Consider the following 11,746-nt stretch of genomic DNA (forward strand, 5'->3'; position numbering starts at 1 on the left):
CCCTGGGGGGGGGGTTCCGGTAACCCCCCCGGTACTTCGAAAAATACCCGATACACCTCATAACTATTCCGGTGTCCGAATATAGTCATCCAATATATCAATATTCATATCTCGGCCATTTTGAGACTCCTCGTCATGTCCGTGATCTCATCCGGGACTCCGAACTACCTTCGGTACATCAAAACACATAAACTCATAATACCGATAGTCATCGAACGTTAAGCGTGCGGACCCTACGGGTTCGAGAACTATGTAGACATGACCGAGACTCATCTCCAGTTAGTAACCAATAGCGGAACCTGGATGCTCATATTGGCTCCCACATATTCTACGAAGATCTTTATCGGTCAAACTGCATAACAACATACGTTGTTCCCTTTGTCATCGATATGTTACTTGCCCGTTCGATCGTCGGTATCATCATACCTAGTTCAATCTCCTTACCGGCAAGTCTCTTTACTCATTCCGTAGTGCATCATCCTGCAACTAACTCATTAGTCACATTGCTTGCAAGGCTTATAATGATGTGCATTACCGAGAGGGCCTAGAGATACATCTCTGACAATCGGAGTGACAAATCCTAATCTCGATCTATGCCAACTCAACAAACACCATCGGAGACACCTGTAGAGCATCTTTATAATCACCCAGTTACGTTGTGACATTTGATAGCACACTAAGTGTTCCTCCGGTATTCGGGAGTTGCATAATATTATAGTCATAGGAACATGTATAAGTCATGAAGAATGCAATAGCAATAAACTAAACGATCATAGTGCTAAGCTAACGGATGGGTCTTGTCCATCACATCATTCTCTAATGATGTGATCCCGTTCATCAAATGACAACACATGTCTATGGTTAGGAAACTTAACCATCTTTGGTTAACGAGCTAGTCTAGTAGAGGCATACTAGGGACACTGTGTTTGTCTATGTATTCACACATGTACTAAGTTTCCGGTTAATACAATTCTAGCATGAATAATAAACATTTATCATGATATAAGGAAATATAAATAACAACTTTATTATTGCCTCTAGGGCATATTTCCTTCAGTCTCCCACTTGCACTGGAGTCAATAATCTAGATTACATAGTAATGATTCTAACATCCATGTAGTCTTGGTGTTGATCATGTTTTGCTCGTGAGAGAGGCTTAGTCAACGGGTCTGCAACATTCAGATCCGTATGTATGTGGCAAATCTCTATGTCTCCCTCCTTGACTTGATCGCGGATGGAATTGAAGCGTCTCTTGATGTGCTTGGTTCTCTTGTGAAATCTGGATTTCTTTGCCAAGGCAATTGCACCAGTATTGTCACAAAAGATTTTCATTGGACCCGATGCACTAGGTATGACACCTAGATCGGATATGAACTCCTTCATCTAGACTCCTTCATTTGCTGCTTTCGAAGCAGCTATGTACTCCGCTTCACACGTAGATCCCGCCACGATGCTCTGCTTGGAACTGCACCAACTGACAGCTCCACCATTCAATATAAACACGTATCCGGTTTGTGACTTAGAGTCATCCTGATCAGTGTCAAAGCTTGCATTGACGTAACCATTTACGGCGAGCTCTTTGTCACCTCCATAAATGAGAAACATATCCTCAGTCCTTTTCAGGTATTTCAGGATGTTCTTGACCGCTGTCCAGTGATCCACTCCTGGATTACTTTGGTACCTCCCTGCTAAACTAATAGCAATGCACACATCAAGTCTGGTACACAGCATTGCATACATGATAGAACCTATGGCTGAAGCATAGGGAATGACCTTCATTTTCTCTCTATCTTCTGCAGTGGTCGGGCTTTGAGTCTGACTCAACTTCACATCTTGCAACACAGGCATGAACCCTTTCTTTGCTTGATCCATTTTGAACTTCTTCAAAACTTTATTAAGGTATGTGCTTTGTGAAAGTCCAATTAAGCGTCTTAATCTATCTCTACAGATCTTGATGCCCAATATATAAGCAGCTTCACCGAGGTCTTTCATTGAAAAATTCTTATTCAAGTATCCTTTTATGCCATTCAGAAATTCAGTATCATTTCCGATCAACAATATGTCATCCACATATAATATCAGAAATGCTACAGAGCTCCCACTCACTTTCTTGTAAATACATGCTTCTCCAAAAGTCTATATAAAACCATATGCTTTGATCACACTATCAAAGCGTACATTCCAACTCCAAGATGCTTGCACCAGTCCATAAATGGATCGCTGGAGCTTGCACACTTTGTTAGCACCTACTGGATCGACAAAACCTTCTGGTTGCATCATATACAACTCTTCTTTAAGATATTCGTTAAGGAATGCAGTTTTGACATCCATTTGCCAAATTTCATAATCACAAAATGCGACCATTGCTAACATGATTCAGACGGACTTAAGCATCGCTACAGGTGATACAGTCTCATCGTAGTCAACTCCTTGAACTTGTCGAAAACCTTTCACAACAAGTCGAGCTTTGTAGACAGTAATATTACCATCAGCGTCAGTCTTCTTCTTAAAATCCATTTATTCTCTATGGTTTGCCGATCATCGGGCAAGTCAACCAAAGTCCATACTTTGTTCTCATACATGGATCCCATCTCAGATTTCATGGCCTCAAGCGATTTCCCGGAATCTAGGCTCATCATCGCTTCCTCGTAGTTTGTAGGTTCGTCATGGTCAAGTAACATGACTTCCAGAACAGGATTACCGTACCACTCTGGTGCGGATCTTACTCTGGTTGACCTACGAGGTTCGGTAGTAAATTGATCAGAAGTTTCATGATCACCATCATTAGCTTCCTCACTAATTGGTGTAGGAATCACTGGAACTGATTTCTGTGATGAACTACTTTCCAATAAGGGAGCAGGTACAATTACCTCATCTAGTTCTACTTTCCTCCCACTCACTTCTTTCGAGAGAAACTCCTTCTCTTGAAAGGATCCATTCTTAGCAACAAATATCTTGCCTTCGGATCTATGATAGAAGGTGTACCCAACAGTTTCCTTTGGGTATCCTATGAAGACACATTTCTCCGATTTGGGTTCGACCTTATCAGGCTGAAGCTTTTTCACATAAGCATCGCAGCCCAAACTTTAAGAAACGACAACTTGGGTTTCTTGCCAAACCACAGTTCATATGGCGTCGTCTCAACGGATTTAGATGGTGCCCTATTTAACGTGAATGCAGCCGTCTCTAAAGTATAACCCCAAAAGGATAGCGGTAAATCAGTAAGAGACATCATAGATCGCACCATATCTAATAAAGTACGATTACGACGTTTGGACACACCATTACGCTGTGATGTTCCGGGTGGCGTGAGTTGCGAAACTATTCCGCATTGTTTCAAATGAAGACCAAAATCGTAACTCAAATTCTCCTCCACGATCGGATCGTAGAAACTTTATGTTCTTGTTACGATGATTTTCCACATCACTCTGAAATTCTTTAAACTTTTCAAATGTTTCAGCCATATGTTTCATTAAGTAGATATACCCATATCTGCTCAAATCATCTGTGAAGGTTAGAAAATAACGATACCCGCCGCAAGCATCAACAGTCATCGGACCGCATACATCAGTATGTATTATTTCCGGTAATTGGCTATGGCTCCTAGGTGCATATGCACCCATTGTCTAAATACACATTTTGAAAAGTTGAAAAATTCCGCACAAAAATCCCACGTGTATATCCGGACATTCTATGTGCGTGCACAAAGTTTCCAGTGAAAAACGAGTTTTTTGTGGCTTGTGTAAAAAAGACAATTTCTGATGCTCCATTACAACTATTCACAAGGCATTTCTTTATCTTTTTTACACAAGCCACAAAAAACGTCGTTTTTCACCGAAACTTTGTGCACGCACATAGAATGTTTGGATATACCCGCGGGGTTTTTGTTCCGAATTTTTCGACTTTTCAAAATGTGTATTTACACAATGGGTGCATATGCACCTAGGAGCCAAAACACCGCGCTAATTTTTCCAACAAGTCTGTTGCTCGCTGCATTGTTCCGGAGAACGGAGTCTTAGTCATCTTGCCCATGAGGCATGGTTCGCAAGCATCAAGTGATTCATAATCAAGTGATTTCAAAAGCCCATAAGCATGGAGTTTCTTCATGCGCTTTACACCAATATGACCTAAACGGCAGTGCCACAAATAAGTTGCACTATCATTATTAAACTTATATCTTTTGGCTTCAATACTATGAATATGTGTATCACTACTATCGAGATTCAATAAAAATAGACCACTCATCAAGGGTGCATGACCATAAAAGATATTACTCATATAAATAGAACATCCATTATTCTCTGATTTAAATGAATGGCCGTCTTACATCAAACAAGATCCAGATATAATGTTCATGCTTAACGCTGGCACCAAATAACAATTATCTAGGTCTAAAACTAATCCCGAAGGTAGATGTAGAGGTAGCGTGACGACGGCAATCACATCGACTTTGGAACCATTTCCCACGCGCATCGTCACCTTGTCCTTAGCCAATCTTCACTTAATCCGTAGCCCCTATTTCGAGTTGCAAATATGAGCAACAGAACCAGTATCAAATACCCAGGCGCTACCACGAGCATTAGTAAGGTACACATCAATAACATGTATATCGAATATACCTTTCACTTTGCCATCCTTCTTATCCGCCAAATACTTGGGGCAATTCCGCTTCGAGTGACCAGTCCCTTTGCAGTAGAAGCACTCAGTCTCAGGCTTAGGTCCAGACTTGGGCTTCTTCACTTGAGCAGCAACTTGCTTGCCGTTCTTCTTGAAGTTCCCCTTCTTCCCTTTGCCCTTCTTCTTGAAACTAGTGGTCTTGTTGACCATCAACACTTGATGCTACTTCTTGATTTCTGCTTCCGCAGCCTTTAGCACTGTGAGGAGCTCAGTAATTGTCTTATCCATCCCTTGCATTTTATAGTTCATCACGAAGCTTTTGTAGCTTGGTGGCAGTGATTCAAGAACTCTGTCAATGACACTATCAACTGGAAGATTAACTCCCAGCTGAGTCAAGTGATTGTGGTACCCAGACATTCTGAGTATATGCTCACTGACAGAACTATTCTCCTCCATTTTGCAGCTGTAGAACTTATTGGAGACTTCATATCTCTCAATCGGGGCATTTGCTTGAAATATTTACTTCAACTCTTGGAACATCTCATATGCTCCATGACGTTCAAAACGTCGTTGAAGTTCCAGTTCTAAGACATAAAGCAAGGCACACTAAACTATCGAGTAGTCATCAGCTTTGCTCTGCCAGACGTTCATAACATCTGGTGTTACTCCTGCAGCGGGTTTGGCAGCTAGCGGCGCTTCCAGGACGTAATTCTTCTGTGCAACTATGAGGATAATCCTCAAGCTATAGACCTAGTCCGTGTAGTTGCTACCATCATCTTTCAAATTAACTTTCTCTAGGAATCCATTAAAATTCAATGGAACAGTAGCACGGGCCATTTATCTACAACAACATAGACATGCAAAATACTATCAGGTACTAAGTTCATGATAAATCAAAGTTCAATTAACCATATTACATAAGAACTCCCACTTAGATAGATATCCCTCTAATCATCTAAGTGATCACGTGATCCATATCAACTAAACCATGTCCGATCATCACGTGAGATGGAGTAGTTTTCAATGGTGAACATCACTATGTTGATCATATCTACTATATGATTCACACTCGACCTTTCGGTCTCAGTGTTCCGAGGCCATATCCGCATATGCTAGGCTCGTCAAGTTTAACCCGAGTATTCTGCGTGTGCAAAAACTGGCTTGCACCCGTTGTATGTGAACGTAGAGCTTATCACACCCGATCATCACGTGGTGTCTCGGCACGACGAACTGTAGCAACGGTGCATACTCAGGGAGAACACTTATACCTTAAAATTTAGTGAGAGATCATCTTATAATGCTACCACCGTACTAAGCAAAATAAGATGCATAAAGGATAAACATCACATGCAATCAATATAAGTGGTATGATAGGGCCATCATCATCTTGTGCCTTTGATTTCCATCTCCAAAGCACCGTCATGATCACCATCGTCACCGGCTTGACACCTTGATCTCCATCGAAGCATCGTTGTCGTCTCGCCAACTATTTCTTCTACGACTATCGCTACTGCTTAGTGATAAAGTAAAGCAATTACATGGCGAATGCATTTCATACAATAAAGCGACAACCATATGGCTCCTGCCAGTTGCCGATAACTGTTACAAAACATGATCATCTCATACAACAATTTATATATCATCATGTCTTGACCATATCACATCACAGCAAGCCCGGCAAAAACAAGTTAGACGTCCTCTACTTTGTTGTTGCAAGTTTTACGTGGCTCCTAAGCGTGCGCACCCTACGGGTTCGAGAACTATGTAGACATGACCGAGACACATCTCAGGTTAATAACCAATAGTGGAACCTGGATGCTCATATTGGCTCGTACATATTCTACGAAGATCTTTATCAGTCAAATCGCATAACAACATACGTCATTCCCTTTGTCATCGGTATGTTACTTGCCCGATATTCGATTGTCCGTATCATCATACCTAGTTCAATATCGTTACCGACAAGTCTCTTTGCTTGTTCTGTAATGCATCATCCCGCAACTAACTCATTAGTCACATTGCTTGCAAGGCTTATAGTGATGAGCATTACCGAGAGGGCCCAGAGACACCTCCGATACACGGAGTGACAAATCCTAATCTCGATCTATGCCAACCCAACAAATACCTTCGGAGACACCTGTAGAGCATCTTTATAATCACCCAGTTACGTTGTGACATTTGATAGCACACAAGGTGTTCCTCCGTTATTTGGGAGTTGCATAATCTCATAGTCAGGAATATGTATAAGTCATGAAGAAAGCATTAGCAATAAAACTTAACGATCATTATGCTAAGCTAACGGATGGGTCTTGTCCATCACATCATTCTCCTAATGATGTGATCCCGTTCATCAAATGACAACACATGTCTATGGTTAGGAAACTTAACCATCTTTGATTAACAGGCTAGTCAAGTAGAGGCATACTAGGGACACTCTGTTTGTCTATGTATTCACACATGTACTAAGTTTCCGGTTAATACAATTCTAGCATGAATAATAAGCATTTATCATGATATAAGGAAGGATAAATAACAAGTTTATTATTGCCTCTAGGGCATATTTCCTTCAGTCTCCCACTTGCACTAGAGTCAATAATCTAGTTCACATCGCCATGTGATTTAACACCAATAGTTCACATCACCATGTGATTAGTTCACATCTCCATGTGACTAATACCCAAAGGGTTTTACTAGAGTTAATAATCTAGTTCACATCGCTATGTGAGTAACACCCAAAGAGTACTAAGGTGTGATCATGTTTTGCTTGTGAGAGAAGCTTAGTCAATGGGTCTGTCACATTCAGAGCCGTATGTATTTTGCAAATTTTCTATGTCTACAATGCTCTGCATGGAGCTACTCTAGCTAGTTGTTCCCACTTTCAATATGTATCCAGATTGAGACTCAGAGTCATCCGGATCGATGTAAAAGCTTGCATCGGTGTAACTCTTTACGGCGAACTCTTTATCACCTCCATAACCAAGAAATATCTCCTTAGTCTTCTAAGGATAATTTTGACCGCTGTCAAGTGATCCACTCCTGGATCAATATCGTACTCCCTTGCCAAACTCATGGCAAGGTACACAATAGGTTTGGTACACGGCATATCATACTTTATAGAACCTATGGCTGAGGCATAGGGAATGACTTTCATTCTCTTTCTATTCTCTGAAGTGGTCGTGTTTTGAGTCTTACTCAACTTTCCACCTTGCAATACAGGCAAGAACTCCTTCTTTGACTGTTCCATTTTGAACTACTTCAAAATCTTGTCAAGGTATGTACTCATTGAAAAAACTTGTCAAGCGTCTGGATCTATGTCTATAGATCTTGATGCCCAATATGTAAGCAGCTTCACCGAGGTCTTTTTTTTTGAAAAAATCCTTTCAAACACTCCTTTATGCTTCCACAAATTCTACATCATTTCCGATCAACAATATGTCATTCAGATATACTTATCAGAAAGGTTGTAGTGCTCCCATTCACTTTCTTGTAAATACAGGCTTCACCGCAAGTTTGTATAAAACTATATGCTTTGATCAACTTTCAAAGCGTATATTCCAACTCCGAGATGCTTGCACCAGTCCATAGATGGATTGCTGGAGCTTGCATATTTTGTTAGCACCTTTAGGATTGACAAAACCTTCTGGTTGTATCATATACAACTCTTCTTTAATAAATCCATTAAGGGATGCAATTTTGATATCCATTTGTCAGATTTCACAAAATGTGGCAATTGCTAACATGATTCGGACAGAATTTAAGCATCGATACGAGTGAGAAAATCTCATTGTAGTCAACATCTTGAATTTTTCAAAAACCCTTTTTGACAAGTCGAGCTTTGTAGATAGTAACACTACTATCAGCGTCCGTCTTCCTCTTGAAGATCCATTTATTCTCAATGGCTTGCCGATCATCGGGCAAGTCCACCAAAGTCCACACTTTGTTCTCATACATGGATTCTATCTCAGATTTCATGGCCTCAAGCCATCTGTCAAAATATGGGCTCATCATCGCTTCCTCATAGTTTGTAGGTTCGTCATGGTCAAGTAACATGACCTCCAGAACAGGATTACCGTATCACTCTGGTGCGGATCTTACTCTGGTTGACCTACGAGGTTCTGTAGTAACTTGATCTGAAGTTTCATGATCATCATCATTAACTTCCTCACTAATTGGTGTAGGCATCAGTGGAACTGATTTCAGTGATGAGCTACTTTCCAATTCGAGAGAAGGCACAATTACCTCATCAATTTCTACATTCCTCCCACTCACTTCTTTCGAGAGAAACTCCTTCTCTAGAAAGGATCCACTCTTAGCAACAAAGATCTTTCCTTCAGATCTGTGATAGAAGGTGTACCCAACAGTTTCTTTTGGGTATCCTATGAAGACGCACTTCTCTGATTTGGGTATGAGCTTATCAGGCTGAAACTTTTTCACATAAGCATCGCAACCCCAAACTTTAAGAAACAACAGCTTAGGTTTCTTGCTAAACCACAGTTCATACGGTGTCGTCTCAACGGATTTTTAGACGGTGCCCAATTTAACGTGAATGTAGCTGTCTCTCATGCATAACCCCAAAATGATAGTGGTAAATCAATAAGAGATATCATAAATTGCATTATATCAAATAAAGTACGGTTATGACATTCGGACACACCATTATGGTGTGGTGTTCCAGGTGGCATGAGTTTGTGAAACTATTCCACATTGTTTTAATTGAAGGCCAAACTCGTAACTCAAATATTCACCTCTGCGATCATATCGTAGAAACTTTATTTTCTTGTTACGATGATTCTCAACTTCACTCTGAAATTCTTTGAACTTTTCAAATGTTTCAGACTTGTGTTTCTTTAAGTAGATATATCCATATCTGCTCAAATCATCTATGAAGGTCAGAAAATAACGATACCCGCCGCGAGCCTCAACACTCATTGGACCGCATACATCAGTATGTATTATTTCCAATAAGTTAGTTGCTCGCTCCATTGTTCCGGAGAACGGAGTCTTAGTCATCTTGCCCATTAGGAATGGTTCGCAAGCATCAAGTGATTCATAATCAAGTGATTCCAAAAGCCCATCAGCATGGAGTTTCTTCATGCGCTTCACACCAATATGACCTAAACGGCAGTGCCACAAATAAGTTGCACTATCGCTATTAACTTTGCATCTTTTGGCTTTAATATTATGAATATGTGTATCACTACGATCGAGATTCAATATACCATTTATTTTGAGTGTATGACCATATAAGGTTTTATTCATGTAAATAGAACAAAAATTATTATTTGACTTAAATGAATAACCGTATTGCAATAAACATGATCCAATCATATTCATGCTGAACTCAAACACCAAATAACATTTATTTTAGGTTCAACACTAATCCCGAAGGTAAAGGGAGTGTGCGATGGTGATCTTATCAACCTTGCAATCACTTCCAACACACATCATCACCTCGCCCTTAACTAGTCTCTATTTATTTTGCAACTCCCGTTTCGAGTTACTACTCTTAGCAACTGAACCAGTGTAAAATACCGAGGGGTTGCTATAAACGCTAGTAAAGTACACATCAATAACATGTATATCAAATATACCTTTGTTCATTTTGCCATCCTTCTTATCTGCCAAGTATTTGGGGTAGTTCCGCTTCCAGTGACCATTCCCTTTGCAGTAGAAGCACTCAATTTCAGGCTTGGGTCTGGCTTTGGGCTTCTTCATGGGAGTGGCAACTTGCTTGCCATTCTTCTTGAAGTTCCCTTTCTTTCCCTTGCCCTTTTCTTGAAACTAGTGGTATTGCTAATCATCAACACTTGATGCTCTTTCTTGATTTCTACCTTCGCCGATTTCAGTATCGCGAAGAGCTCGGGAATCATTTTCGTCATCCTTTGCAAATTATAGTTCATCACAAAGTTCTAGTAGCTTCGTGATAGTGACTAGAGAATTCTGTCAATCACTGTCTTATCTGGAAGATTAACTCCCAATTGATTCAAGTGATTGTAGTACTTAGACATTCTGAGCACATGCTCACTAGCTGAGCTATTCTCCTCCATCTTGTAGGAAAAGTATTTGTCAGAGGTCTCATACCTCTTAACACGGGCATGAGTCTGAAATACCAATTTCACCTCTTGGAACATCTCATATGCTCCCTGGTATTCAAAACATTTTTGAAGTCCCGGTTCTAAGCCGTAAAGCATGGTGCACTAAACTATCAAGTAGTCATCATAACGAGCTTGTCAAACGTTCATAATGTCTGCATCTGCTCCTGCAATAGTTCTGTCACCTAGCGGTGCATCAAGGACATAATTCTTCTACGCAACAATGAGGATAATCCTCAGATCACAGACCTAGTCCGCATCATTGCTACTATCAACTTTCAACTTAGTTCTCTCTAGGAACATATCATAATTAAAACGGGGAAGCTATACGCGAGCAATTGATCTACAACATAGATATGCAAATACTATCAGGATTAAGTTCATGATAAATTTAAGTTCAATTAATCATATTACTTAAGAACTCCCACTTAGATAGACACCCCTCTAGTCATCTAAATGATCACGTGATCCATATCAACTAAACCATGTCCGATCATCACGTGAGATGGAGTAGCTTTCAATGGTGAACATCACTATGTTGATCATATCTACTATATGATTCACGTTCGACCTTTCGGTCTCAGTGTTCCGAGGCCATATCTGCATATGCTAGGCTCGTCAAGTTTAACCCAAGTATTCTGCATGTGCAAAACTGGCTTGCACCCGTTGTATGTGAACGTAGAGCTTATCACACCCAATCATCACGTGGTGTCTCAGCACGAAGAACTCTCGCAACGGTGCATACTCAGGGAGAACACTTATACCTTGAAATTTTAGTAAGGGATCATCTCATAATGCTACCGTCGTACTAAGCAAAATAAGATGCATAAAAGATAAACATCACATGCAAGCAAAATATGTGACATGATACGGCCATCATCATCTTGTGCCTTTGATCTCCATCTCCAAAGTACCGTCATGATCTCCATCTCCAAAGTACCGTCATGATCTCCATCATCACCGGCAAGACACCATGATCTCCATCATCATCAACGTGTCGTCACATGGTCGTCTCGCCAACTATTGCTGTTGCAACT

Source organism: Triticum aestivum, chromosome 6D, assembly GCF_018294505.1.
Source record: "Triticum aestivum cultivar Chinese Spring chromosome 6D, IWGSC CS RefSeq v2.1, whole genome shotgun sequence".
In the NCBI taxonomy this organism is placed as follows: domain Eukaryota; kingdom Viridiplantae; phylum Streptophyta; class Magnoliopsida; order Poales; family Poaceae; genus Triticum; species Triticum aestivum.